The 14,836-nt window shown below is 41.8% G+C and overlaps 1 long non-coding RNA gene across 1 annotated transcript; it reads right to left on the reverse strand.

Annotated features, from left to right (window-relative positions):
- Nucleotides 1-287: 287 nt before the first annotated feature.
- LOC141954694 (uncharacterized) lies at nt 288-14,415 on the reverse strand. Its single transcript, XR_012632227.1, has 3 exons — nt 14,349-14,415; nt 12,600-12,723; nt 288-298 (listed from the first exon to the last, which is right to left on the reverse strand). It is a non-coding gene; the product is annotated as an uncharacterized LOC141954694 (long non-coding RNA).
- Between the last annotated feature and the right edge of the window lie 421 nt (nt 14,416-14,836).

The raw sequence follows: 14,836 nt of genomic DNA on the forward strand, positions 1-14,836 counted from the left end.
GGTGACAGGAAGCAATGAGCCTAAACTGCAGACTTGACAGCATGAGTGGTTTTCTAATAGTGACAATAATTAAGAACTGGAATAGACTGCTTAGAAAAAAAGAAAAGGGGATTACTATCAGAGAGTAGGTCTATATGTGAGGAAGTACATAAATACTTGAAGTTACTTTGGCACAGAAGGGTGGTCAGATGACTTCAAACACATTTGCAGTATTTCCTGTGATGGCAGCTCAGCCTCCCATTCTTCCCTCCTTATCTCCAAACTATGATATCTGTGAGTCTTCATCTGGAAAATATATCTGCAAAAGTTGCAGGAAAATCTGGTGTTACTGAAGTCTGCTGTTGGGTAATAGACCATCAGCAAGAGAGCATATAGTCTCAGACTCCCATGCAGCCTCCAGTGAGCCTCCAGGTATTTCTTCATGTGAGCTAACATCATCAGCCAAGGTCAGATGTGGTGGGTGCAAAAGGTTGCATGTGCCCTCTACATGCTTGTGATTTATTTTCGAACTTTGTTCAGTGTTTCTGCTGAGTCTGGCAGGCATAGGCATGGACTCAACCCTTGATGGTGATGTTGGCTGTCTGCAGTGGAGCCTGTTCCTGTGTGCAAAAAGTCATCTATTCTGGCAGAAACTTGCTGTGACCCCTTATAGAGTTGAGAAGGTAAACTCAGGGCACAAAAGGGGCTGTTCAGGTTGGCATAGGACATTGTGTCTGGGCTCCGTTTCTGACTCTGTAGCTTGTTTACTGAATTACTTCGGACTGCTCTCTAAGCTCTCTGTACCTTGATTGTACCACCTGTAAGTTGAAGCTGGAAGTTGTGGTGATCTGTCTTACTGTTTTTCAGTCTAGGAAGAGAAAGTACTATGTAGGAGCTAATTCCTGCAATGCAGCAATACCCTGAGCTCCCACACTATTACTTAAGCATTGTCTGTTGACAGTCTGTGGAGCATATCTGGCCCATGGACCAACATTACCTCCCATCAAACTGGGAGCACATTCCCCTGATTGCCTGGATTTCAGCAGGGACAGTGAAATGTGCTCCAGCAAGACTGCTATGGAAGCAGAAAGGAAAAGGCATTGCCGTGACATCTTGCTACTCAGCTGTCCGTTATGCCAGCAACAACTTTGAGAAGACTGTAAATTAAAGGACTCTAGTCCCAAGGTCTGTTGCCTGTAGGGACTTGAGTTCTTCTCTGTCCTGTTATTATATTTTTAAATGTCTCTAGCACATGGGAATAAATGTCCTGAGACTGGCATCTGGCTCCTAACTTCAAAAAGTTGGATCGCTTTGAAGGCCAAGAGTAACAGAAAGATGGTCCTCTAATGGCAGCAGAAATGGCATTACCTGTATGGAATTCCAGGCTGGAAGAGAGGCAAACTAATAGACATATACATCCTCAAGAGAGGAACAGACTATTCTATGGAAAAATGAAGGTGTAGACTCAAATTGTAACTTCAGTGTATGAGAGTAGACCAATTCAGACAGCAGGTCAGGAACACTGAGAATAAACTAATTTTACAAAATGATAGCTAACAACACAAAAATACCATTTTTGTGCTAAACAGTTAAAGTCAAATTAAATATGTACTGTATTAAATGTCTGTAGAAATAATGAATGCCATCTCAAATTTCAGGTATATCATAGCAAAACTGGAGCAAATCTTTAGTTCCCAGACTCAAACCTGTTTTATATACTTTACTGAAGGTGTCTATTTGGAAAACCCTTTAAAAAGTGATACACAACAACATAAACTGCATTTGGGCACCATGTCAAGAGCAGACCCAAGCTTCCAAGGTGGCTTCACACAGCAGGATGTTCTCCCCACCAATCTAAAGCAAAACACTTCATTCATGAGGTTCAAGGGAAGGAAATAAAATTTATACAGGGTTGTGTTTAAAACAGGCAGTACATCTCTGAGGGAGAAAAGCACAACTGAACTCAGCTGAGCTCCATAGTGTCAGAAACCAGAGACTACCTGAGGAAGAGCTGCTACTGTCTGGATATATGTGGAATCTATATCTGCTTTGTGGCTCCACCTGGGTACTGAGGAAATCCTCAGGCAAGGTCTGGCTACAGTTTAAGCCTTGACCATCCCCTCCTGTATTTTCTGCTTGTGGGACTCCCTGAAATGCTTTTTCCTTAGTAGCTGTAGTAATTCTTTTGAAGGTTAGCCTAGCCAAGCTCTGCAGGACAGGTGAGAGGGGTGTAAGTGCAGAAAGGCAGCAGAAATGGGGAACAGGATTGTTCATTTGGTCATCCAGCCTTTTCATCCTGCAGAATCTGATCTCATCAGAGAGACAGGAACTCCTCTGCAGGAGGGAACTTTGAGCTGGAGGCCCACACTGATGATTCAAAGTCTTCCTACCTCTCTCTGGTAGCAAGTATAGACTAGGGACAGGGAAGGTGCAGATAGAGCTTGTTTCTCCTTGAAACAACCCTATACAAGAAGCATGGCCATGAGGTAATCTGGGCCCACAACCTTAAGATCACAAGAGTTCAAAGGTGAGGGGTACAGCTTGTCCTGACCTAAGGGTTTAACCATAGTATGCCAGTGATGAAGTTATGAGGAATGAAAGAGAAGCCGCCAACATTTCCTAAGCAATTCTTGCTATGTTCCCTCAGGGTTCGCAAAGCACACATGCTTCCTGTGGCTAGGGCAGGTAGGGGGGAGATGTTGGGGCAGAGAGTCCCCTCTGCCCAAACACCTTCCCAAGGAAGGTGGCTGTTGTCCTGCGGTGGAGATGTACCCGAGAACGGTGGTTGCCTGAAAGCCCTGAGCGGTTCCAGATGCGGCACCGCAGGGTGATGGGGGGCCAGTACACAGCTGCTGCTTCTGGCATTTGGCAAAACCCGGGAGGGCAAAGCTGGCCTAGCTGCACATAAATGTTTTCTCATGCTGTAGCAATCTTGCTAATGAGAAGACTGGTTTTTCTTGGCTTTCACCAGGTTAATTCTCTGATGTGCATTTTAGGTCTCACTCTATTCTCAATCCTTGTATTGTGAATATCAACGAGTTGCGCTTTATCGCTGTTAGCTCTGAAGAGTCTTATTGCTCTCTATGGTGAGCCAACCATCATAGCGGTGTCCAGAGTCAGCACCCTAGCCGGCTTATAGCCACGGCATCATCTTGAGCCCTCAGAAATGTGCTGCCTCTCTGAGGTCAAGGTGGTCTTGCTTTAGTGAGCTCCAAGTGGGCAGTTAGGAGGAGAGGTGAGTCAGTGACCCATTCCCAACAGAGATACTTTCAGAAATGCAGGTGATGAAGTACCTAATTGCTGCCAAAAATGTTTTCAGTTTTATCTCTGAATATCTGGGCTTCTGTCTGCTTGTACCATGGCTCTATCTCCCATTGACTGCAGACGAGGCTTTTAGAGAAGCTGTTCTTGCAGCAGTAAGTGCACGTGTCCGTGCTGTAGGCAGTGCAGCATTTGTGCACCATTACACATCGTAATGGCTGCACGGTCCCCTGGTGGGGTAATGTGCTACCTCAGGCAGAGATCAATACCCACGTCTGACCCTGGTCCTCCTTCGTGGCAGTCTTAGCCTGACATTTTAGCTGGTCTGACTGGCTCCAGTGTGTAAAAGAGCTTAACAAGCATGTTGCTGTTTGCACTCGTGCCATTTACTGCATATGCATAATCCGAGTTTTCTGTGCAATATTCTTGAAAAATCAACTGCCTGGAAGCTTGTTTGAGCTCTGCTCACAGCTCCTCAAGTTTATGTCAGGTATGGCTGTAAGCGGTAGCTGCAGAATTTATAAACAGAGCAAATTCATCACCGAATACATAATGAGCCAGGCCTTGGAAATGAAGGACACCAGTTTCTTTCTTCAGCATCCTGTCTGGTCTGCATCTGACATGTTCAAGCCAAATAGACACCATCATGAGCATTCACACTCTCGGCAGCAGCAGCAAAAAGCAACAAAGTGGCATTTCACAGCCCGAGCTGCTGCTATTGTTCTATGCAAGATCTATAAATTAAACAAGGTCTCAAAGCTTCTCAGTAAATAAAGGCTTCTAAATAAACGCAGTTAATAAAAGAGGTTCTCAGAAATGAGCAAATTTAGCTTTCTGTGAGAGTCTTACTGAATGTTGGCCATGAAAAATATCTTTGTCTCAGTCCTTGCTGGTTTACAGATTGATTTCTATGTGGAAACCTGTGCCAAAGAGTATTTGAGATGTTCTATTTTGGGAAATCTATAGGGGAGGTTAATTTAGGTAAATCAGGGAATCGCCTTGAGATTTCAGAGAAAGAAAATCTGGAGAGTCTTACAGATTGAGAGCACTGGCCTGTTCTATTTTTCTGAAACAACTTCAGCTGTGGCTAGACTTGAGAAAATTTAAATGAGGTCTGTAGTTGGGATGAGTCCAGAAGGACAAGTTTTGGCTCCTCCAGTTCAATACAGCAGGAAGAGGTGGGAAAGGTGTTGATAAACAGAAATGAACAGAAATGAAAAGGCTACCACAGCTGGCTGACATTTAAAAGCTGTGAGATACACTTTTTTTACTTCAAACTCCCAGCAATGAGGAGTTTTAAGGACCAGATTCTCATGCCAGCCATACCAAATTAAATTAGGAATAACTCCCAGACTGCTTCTTGTTTACACCAAGAGACAGATGTGAATCTGGATCTAAAAGGAAAGCTAGACAGGCTGTCATGCTGGCTAATGATGCAATGTATAAGAGCTGAAAATCAGGCCCCAGGCATTGCAGTGAGGACTAGAGGCACCCCGCTCTCACACTTAACTCCCTGCACGTGTTCAGGCTCTGCTGATTTCACTCTACATGACCTAAAATGTTTTACTTCTGTTCACTTCAGCCTTTTCCTCGAAGTAATTCCTCAGCTCTCCTTTTGTGGGACAGATGGTGTAACATGCAGGTGTCGTGTTTGCTGGTTATAGCCACATGGCAAGGCAGGGATGCCTCCAAGCCCTCTGTCGCCCATCTCCCACCCACTGGCTTGAACATCTATATAAATGGAAGATGAAGCCACAAGGCCCTGGCAAAGGAGTCTTCGAACTGCAGCTTGGGAACACATCTTCTTGGATTTATAAACAGCGGCACAAATCTCCTGACTGCCACCAGGGATAACTATGGTTTCATTTGGGTTTTTTTCCTTGTCTGTTGAGGAAATCCTCCTCCCTTGCCCCTTTTCCCATTTACAGTAGGCTGAGCTGCACACCCACTGCCTCTCCTGTGCTGAGCTGGCTTTGCAGCCTCCAGGCGTGGGAACAGATTTGTGAACTGTCTAGAAATAAACAGGCAAGCTATCCTACCCACACAAGCAATTCTGACACTATATGCCCAACGTTGCATTCCTTTGGTCTGGAAGTTTTCATTTATTCCTTCATAATTTTATTGCATGCATTTTTTTTCAACTAAAGCAGTGTATTGCTTCTCCCCATAGAACCATTAGGTATGTGACATTTCCACCAAAACAATAACGTTTTCAAATGGTGCCAGTAAAATGCTGGAGGTTTGATTTAAATGAGAAAAGAGAGATGTGAGCAAGTAATAGGTTATTTCTCCAGCCACAGAAAAATAAACTAACCTCTTAAGGACAAAAGCTAGCAAACAAACTTTTGAACTTCTTTACAAGTATTCATTGAAATACTTCTAAATGAATACATGTATATTATGTACATAAATGAATATATGTATATTATGTATTTAAATGAATATATGTGTATTCATTAGCATATTTTATTAACTATTGTGCCCTGCTTCACACTGAAAATAATAAACTGATGCACTAGTCTAAGAAGGGTCAACTGAAAGACCTTGTTTTCTGCATGTGTGGGAATGTGTAATGCAAATATAAATAGTTTCTTCTTTGTGGATTGCTCATTTTCCTAAGTCTTATTCTTACAGCAAAACCCATGATCTTTCCTATGTCCTAGCAGCTCTCTTTGTGACATTATGGTCTTAAGGGGGAAAGCCCTAACTGCTCTGTGTGTGAGCTATAACCAAATGGACGAAATAGTACAAAATCAAACTAGTGATGTGAGTTTCTGGTTTGCCAGAGCTAGGAGGTTTAAAACTCATAGCCTAGCTTGTTTCCTATGCATGATTATTATGACAACAGCCAAAGACTTGAACAGTGCTGGAGTCACCTCTTTATAGCTCCTGTGTGAAGCAGAAATAAACCTCTGTTACTTGTAAGTGAGGAACACCACTGATGTATTCCTGCTTGTGTTTTGGGTCAGGAAGGCATAAGCTTTTCTGATCACCTTTTAGACTCTGAAGGCTTGATTGGGTTGCCAGAGTGTAGATGTCTAGAGTCATATGAAATGTCCTATTGTGCAGAACTGGAAGATACAACAGCAGCTACAGGACATTCGGCTCTCCTGGAGCAGCTGTTGGGGCCAGCAGTTCACCCAGGGGCATCTGAGGCTCAGGCAGTTGAATCCCATTGATTCCCCCATTCCCCTATAGGTGATCTGATGAAATCAACCTCAGCAGTTTTATGGGGATTTAGTTCATGCTGATGATACCAAGCAGAACATATTCCAGCCAGCCAAAGTTCAAAAAATAAAAGTAAAAATCATAAATGTACAGTTACACTTAAGTTCTAGGATCACCTTACTTGAAATACATTATACAAGCCATAGAGCTCCAAAGCAATTGTATGAAGCCCCTAAATTTGTGTTTAGCTAAGAGATGTCCACCACCAGTCAGGCACTAGACACCATCTGGAGACTTGAAGTGCTGAAAGACCTACCACTTCCTCTGCTAATTTGCTGCAGTAATTAATCATGCTCGCTGTTACAAAAAAAAAAAAAAAAAAAAAAAACAACAAAAAAACCCACCTCATTTGAATCTCATTTACCTGTTATCTAAAATAAGGTCATGCTTTTGGCTTGTCTGGTAAAGATGTTGAAAATTGCTTCAATTATCCTTGCTTATCTGAATGTAATCCCTAAAATATCAGATAAGTGGAGCTGCAAGGTAGTACTTTTGGCACTAAGCCTGCAAAATGAATGATGTTTTTCTCCAGTTCAGGGTAGAATCTTTCCTTCTCACTTGTTTACTGCCACGTCAGCAGTGTTTTGTTTCATTCATTTACCTTGATATAGAATGAGATGTGCTGGAAACAGAGAAAAAGTGTCATTGGACAAGGGATGTAGAAGTGACAGGGATATTGTGTATTCATTAAAATTTATAGGTATGAATCTCAGACAGTCTGATTTACTGTCTCCAAAGAATTATACTGTGTAGAAATATTTCATGCAGCCTAGGGGTGTGTGAGATTTCAAAATTGTTATGTGTAAAAATCTCCTGGATTAATGCCATGTCAAAAGAAAAAAAGAAGCCCAACAGTAAAAAACACCTTAATAAGATGTTGGTTGGAATTCAGATGTGAACCCCAGAATATCTATATTGATGTTATTTCTCTTTTGCTTCCAGCTCATCCAGCAGATATACTTTACTAGGAAAGACTTGCTCTGGACCCCCATTTTAACCAGGAAGGAAACTTACTGCTCTCAGCAGTGCTGTGCTGAGCCCCCTTGAGGGCTTATGCTTTTCTCCTCACCACACTTCTTTGAGGTTGGCAAATAATGTTATCTCAAGTCAGCTATCAGCAGAGTCGGGGCACAGAAAGGCCGGAGGGTCGGTCCTGGGCCGGAATGTGAGTGGGGACCACACGCCCCACACGTGGACCTGATGCAACCAGTGCCCTCTCCTGCCCTTTGCTGCGGTTCCTCCAGTCAGCCCCTTGGAAGGCATAATGTGCTTACTGCAGGATCATAGAATCATAGAAACATAGAATTATTTAGGTTGGAAAAGACCTTTAAGATCATGAAGTCTAACTGTAAACCTAGATCTACTATATTTTTCTTTATTAGAATATAAAAAGTTGCTATCTGCTTGTTAAAGACGGTTTGCTAAATCTGAGGTGTCCTAGATTCCTCCTGCACATTATAATTTATAGCCCTCTGACAAAGTAGATGTGTTTTTATCTGATTTTTCATAATTTACTCACAGTCATTTTAGATTAATAAACCCGTGCTGAAAACCCAAATCTCCAGCCCTAAAGACAAATAAATGATCAAGCAGGAAAACAGTCTGCCAGTGACTCAGTAACATTTCTTTTGCATTTGTTGTGGAGTTGAATTAATTGCATGCAACTTGGATTTGCACATCCACTACTCTGGACTTTACCTACCCCTTAGCCTCAGCTGAGAGGGTTGTACTAAACCTTTCCTGCATGAGAGCTCTCCTTTCTTCCCCAGCCACCCCATTCCCTGCTCTGGGCCCCCAGGAACTTTGCTGCCTGCTATTTTTTGTGGTGAGTGTTATGGGTGGAAACAAAAAAAATCTCAAAGGAGACAGAGGGGAAACAAAAGTCCCTGCTAAAGCCCCAGCACAGACTGGTTGGAGCGGCTGAAGGGCTGTGCATGGCAAGAAGGAGGGCTGATGCCTCAGGAGCTTTTCTATCAGCATCCTGCCGCGTATTAGCTTCCTACACAGTCCAGCCTCTGCACAAAGGAGTTAATCACAAACTCATCATCCTGAAAAAGATCAACACAAATGACTCTTGCTTATTGCCGGGGTTGTGCTAACATACATTTCCAGGCTGGGCTCCCCAGGGTTAGATCCAGCTGTGTTAATCTGCTTCTATCCAATGCAGACAGAAGCAAGTTAATCTTTTCTGTCAGTCTTTCTTCTAAAGGCAATGTGAAAGAAAAGCAAGAGAAGATCTGAGACAAGAGCTAAACAGCTTTTAAAGGAGCTAAAACGAGCCCATTTTATATGACTGCTAATTTGAATTGCCCACTTTTAAAGCTCAGCTCACTGTGCTCAAGGTAAGGGAGACAGAAGACAGCGCTGCCATGCAAGGCTCTGGGGTCCTGGGGATAGACAAGGCAGAAAGGCAGCAATTGAGTCTGCAGAAAGATATAGTGTAAATATTTTGGCTGCCACAGTAAAGACCATTTAATGGAAGTTAAGGGCAACAAAGGGATTGGGGAGTCACTTAGGTGGCTGTGTGAAGTTTGTATAGACCATCAGAGGAAACAAGACAGGACATATTTGACATAAGAGTCCCACCTACTTGAAGTAGTCATGCGTGTGTGAAAAAATGTATTTAGATCCTCCTGTTTCCATGCAGAAGCGAAGCACCATTCCCCCTTTTCACAATAAATGAAGAAAGAAGATGGGAACTGTCAGGCAAGGTGAGGGGACAAGGGGATGGGGCAAGATGCCACTGAAGCTTCCCTTCCAGTGAGAGCTGGTTCAGGGCTCCTATGGCCCTGATCTGGTGTCACAATGTCCCACAGCTTATACTGGCAGTATGACTTGATCCTTATACACACTCCAACGAAAATGAAAAAAACAATCCCGCAAAAGAAAACGTTTCACAGTCAAGCTACAGCCCCTTTAAAGCTGAGAGAGGTAAAGCTGCCTGCTCAGTCTGTACACTGTCCCAGTGCACAGTGATAAAACCTTAATTTCCACAACAACGTGTGATTATTTCCACAAAACATTTCAAAATCGAACTTGCAAAAAAAGGGAATGTTTTTCAAAAAATATTAAGGCAAAAAGCGCTTTTTTTCCCACATTGAAAACTTCCATCTGTGTATTCCTCTACCCTCTGGTTTGCTCTGTTAAGAACAGAGATGGCTGCGTGAAGCTGAAAACTATTTCTGTGCAGAAATCCGTCAGTGGTCCATGTACTGCTTAGATCTGGCATAATGGCACAAAATAGAAGTCAACTTATTCAGAGAATTGTTTAGAGACATTTTCATCCTCCTTTCTCCCACTTGCAGACTGAATAAGGCAAGGATGCCTTAAAGAGTGCATGAAAGGTCATTTTAAGAAACACCTTCTGTTACTCAGGAAAGAGTAGATGCCTTTCAAATCAATCCATGTCAGTCCTGACCCTTTTGGTGATGCTGCACACCCAGAAAAGCTGCACTGGAAGCATTTTCCCTGGGTGGCAGCATTGTTTTCCCTGCCTCACAAGTGCACAGGGAAGCTGTAGAATCTTGTATGACTGTGCTTGTTCATAACACATAACCCAGTGTTTGCTGTCTCCCAGGCTCAGGTAAGCACCAGCTTAGTGAGAGGTCTGAAATGAGACAGTCTTTGAACCCCTGAATTCTGCCTGTGTCTTGGATGTTTTGGATCTTTGAAATGACTCAGCTTAAAAAGAAAGCACACCATGTCCTCTGAGGTTGCTCTGTGAAGAGTGTTGCTAAAGAGCCATGCACCAAGACAAATACAAGAGTCCATCCTGCTCCTCCATGCAGGGCTGAGCTCTGTCTTCTGTGCAATGGCTGGGGCTGAAGGCACGTGGGACTGCAGCTCAGTCCATGCACAAGTGAGCATAATTCAGGCAGGAGAACAAAAAGTGTTGGCTTTCTCATGGATTTTGGGGTTTGACTGGGGAAGGACTGGAGAAAACACAAGTATCGACATTAGAGGAGATGTATTTAAGACAGCGTGTAATGAGTAGCATAATTTTGATTGGGACTGTTTGAGATGGGAAAATATTTCTAAAAAGCTTGTTTGGCAAGAGCATGCAAGCTAAATCCTATTGTAAGCAGAGGGAAAGTGTGACAAAGGGCAAATTAGTTAGATAGTAAAGAGTAGTTCTGAGGCCTTTAAGAAATATAAACAAATGGAAAACAAGAAGTACTGGGAGATCTATTAAAAACAAGCTAAAGGAAGGTAAAAAATGTTTTATATTTAGAGTAGCAAAAAGAAATAGTGAACAGTGAATTTTAGTGAACATTTCCACCAGCTGTAACAGAATCTTCAAAACTTATTTGCAGTTTACCAAGGAGGGAAGAGAAAATGCATTCAGATATAAAAAGGAAAAGAGAAGACAGTTGAGGACTGAGCAATGGGAGAAAGAAATGTATTAAATCATTGATTTGATTTCTTTATTTACTTAACTGGAGAGATGCTCTAAGATGTTGGTTGACATTGGCAAGCAGTGGTAGAGGAAGCAGGAGGGAGGATGTAGAATAAAAAGTCTAAGTCATGTTCAGCAGACAAGATTGCCTATCCAGACACACATTTCTTATTAATTAAAGGCTTAATTTCATGAGTATTTCTTCCCTCATTTTAAGCAACCAGGATCCCTGGCCGTGCACATCTATACCTGCATTGCATTGCTGCCTCTGCTATCCCCTTGAGATGGAGCAGCTCCCTTAAGGGTATTTTAAGACCTCTTGAGGCTGGGAAAGAGCTGAATGAGAGAGATAGATCAATGATCTGTAAAATAGGTAGTGGAACAAGAAAGGTGAATAGGGTGAATGGATGTTTTTTGCTTCTTCCTGTATAAAAATCAAAGGACATAAAATTAAACTAGTGGGTACTACTTCCAAAGCAAACAAAAAGAGGCACTTCATTGACTGCATAATGCATAGCTATGGCCCATAGCATGGTAGGGTTGCAAATATTTCCATTAATTTTTAAAAAAAAGGAGCCTAAATGAAAGAAAAATCCACCAAGGATTATTAAATATAAAAGCATTAACTTTGACTCAAGATATCCCTGAGTCACAAGTCACAGGAGGCTGGGAGAGCATTCCTGGGAAGCATTCCTGCATGCTTGCCCTGTCCTACATCCTTCCTCGGATAACATCTGCGCGTCTGCTCTGCTGCTGGGGACAGGACACCAGACCAAATGGACCTGTGCTCTGATCCAGTACAGATGTTCTCATATTAAGTTTGTGTGCTGCACTGTGAACTAACTGGGGAATGATCTGGGTAAAAAAAAAAGCCAGCAAGTTTTGTTGTTTTGTTTTTGAACCCTGATCAGTTCCCTGACCTGGTTCACTGAGTGGCCAAATAAATGGTTGGACAGGCTCTGCTAAGGGAGTGATGGGAAGAAGGACAAGCAGCCAGGCTTTGGTGATGGAATAGAGGAGCAGAAGGAAACAGAAGGGTTGACTAAGCCATTTTTGTCACTGAAAGAAATTCTTGTGAGGCCAAAATTACTGATGGAGAGCTGTTGTCAATCAGAACCTGAATCATTTCTTTGTGAGTAGTGCATGGTCAATAAAGACTGTGTAAAGCCACATGTATCCCAGTGTTATTTTAATGGTGGCACAGAAAGGACTGGAAGGACTAGCCCAGGTGGGAAACCCAGTCCTCCCGCCCACTCCTCTCAACAGCAGCACTATGCTGTCTTTGCCAGCACAGACTAAACGGCGGACATCTGTGCCCTTCCCAGAGCTGGGGGCTGGGAGAGGCAGTTTCATTTCTAGGCACTGCATTCTTGTAAGTGGTGGAGCAAAAAGCAGTATTATCCATTTCAGAGAACTAAATTTCAGTTTTTCTTTTTTTATGTAGAGCATTAAAGATAATTGTAGCTCTTCACTTAAATAAGGAATTCATTGGGGTTTTTAAAATAAAAATATTGAAAAGTGCCCTGTACAATGAGTGTGGCATTTCTACTCAGATCATACCATGTATGCTAATGTATCCAGGTCAAGAAGGGAAATGAAGGACTGAAGTAGAGGTAGCAATAGCTTTAGAATTAAATCTCAAGGTATTTTTTTCCTTTCTCCCTTCAGTGAGATTTAATGGGAACATTAAAAACAGAAACAACCCCAATCTCTAAATTTTACAGATGTAGCTCACCTTAACATTGGTTCAATCCAGACAGGCAGTTTCACAAATTTCCCTCTTTTCCAGATTTCTTAAGGGATAAACTTGGAAGCTCAGAAGTCCTTAGCAGCCTCTATACCAAAATCTTACAGACAACCTGTGGGAAAAGAAAAATCTGTCTCACTGACACCTTTCGTAGTAACATGAGTCATCATCACTCCAGCTACATTTAAATTTTCTTTGTTTGTCTTCACATGGCAGCTTAGCTTTATTCCTCACATTACCTTGCACCACTTCTAGAGCATCTTAAAAGTGGGTAGCAAATGCAATGTTTTCCTCCAGCTTCCGTTGACAGTATGTTACTGTGCTGTTCCTTCTGCTTAGGTGATGTTTTTAGATCTGCCTTTGAACTCTGAAAGCCAGCAAATTTAGGCAGCTGGAAAGAATTTGTAGGCAGTTGACTGAGACTCCTTTCTAAATGTAGATAAATAACTCTTCAGTAAAACATATTATTGTCCTCTTTCCTAATGGTGAAGGTTGTTCTCTGGGGTTCAAACTGGGCCAGATTCTTTTGTACCTGCACAGATCACACCTAACTGCAAATCAAGTTTGGTCCTTATTCAAGTCTCTTGCAGAGATTGCTTAAAAAAGGAAGACTGAGTCCAGGTACTCCCAACATAAGGTTGATAGAATAATCTTTAATTGCTTTACAACACCTCAAGTAGCCAAAAAATCTGTTAGCAGTCCGTGTGATTCTTTATTTAGCTGTGTTTAACACAGCATAAACACAGAGGGAGAAATAGGCCAGTGAGGAGAGCACTGGGCAGGGATTGAGTAGGTCTGTAATGGATTCCTCACTCTGCCACAGATTAACTGTGGGACCCTGTTCAGGATGTTTAATCTTTCCTCATTTCTGTGTAATTAGACAGAAAAGTTCTTATGAGAGAAATTAGCTCTTCTTATATGTGTATGTACTGCATCTCACATGATGAGGACCTTATCTGACTTCATATCTTTGGATGCAACAAAAATTCAGGCAATGAATGTTGCTAAAGTTGATGATGTTAGTCATAACAATCCAGTTGTAGTATTCAATAGTTGTAAATTAAAACAAAAAGTATAGCAGTTTAGAGAGAACTGAATGTTTAAAGAACAAAAAAAGAGAAGATAATTCAGAAATTGATTTTGTCCTAGAAAGATCTCATCATTCTAGTACTAATCTACATCTCTTCCTTGGTGTGCCACAGATTTACTATGTGAACTATGCCTATGATCTCTTCCTCTTTCTGTCCCTTTGCCTTCTGTCATTAAAATGGGATTTTTGATACTTAGAGGGGAACTGAGATTGCTCTTGGAGATCCTGGTAGACGAAAGGAAGCCAAACTCCTTACCTGCCCAGAAAGTGCAGACTAGAGAATCAGATGATACCTTGACTTTTATGAAACTTTGCATAATTCAATAAATGTCCTAAATTGCATTTGTCCTGAATGTCTTTGTATTTCTCAGAATGTCCTAATTTTTGCAACAGGGCTGATGTAAGATGACTATAATGCGAACAATACTTAGTTCCTAAAATCTGGAACCTTAGTTTCCATCTAGAGCTGATTTTGTCTGAGTGAGTTCCTAGTGCCATAGGTTCCTCTTAGACCTCCTGACTGGCATCTGCCTCTCTTGTGAAATTCCATTTGCTCATGTTAACAGCAATCATCTCAACATTTGTAGCAGAATATCTAGGGAGAACATGACACCTCTTGTTCCCTGCTTTGAGTCATGAATTCTTACCAAACAAGTTCAGAGGCCAGAGCACATACGGCAGTATCCTCTCACTTCTGCTTTTCTTGAGAAAAATTATTTTAAAATTATATCCTTGGATTGGTCTGCAAAACAGAGATGAGACATGCCACTGTGTAAGGCAGAGTGCTATAGGCAGTGTTAATGTTCCTGGTACCTGCAACCAAGTTATCACAACTAATGCATTCATAAGATGAGCACTTCAAAGTATACTATCATGAAAAAATCAAAACTATACAATGTTTGAAGAACACAGTATTCTTTCAGGTGAAACACTTTTCTGACTTGGCTGATGGCTAAATACACCCTTGGTTTATATGACTTTCCTAATGAGATTATTGTGAGTGACTATTTTTTTTCCCCTTAAACTTTGTCAGAAGTTCACTGTTCAAGGTTTAAGAAACCTGTGAAATTGAAATATTACCAACAGGGGAGAAAGATGCATAATCTATTTCAATAAGTTTTCCTGGTGTCAAGAA

Source organism: Strix uralensis, chromosome 1 (genome assembly GCF_047716275.1).
Source record: "Strix uralensis isolate ZFMK-TIS-50842 chromosome 1, bStrUra1, whole genome shotgun sequence".
Taxonomy (NCBI): domain Eukaryota; kingdom Metazoa; phylum Chordata; class Aves; order Strigiformes; family Strigidae; genus Strix; species Strix uralensis.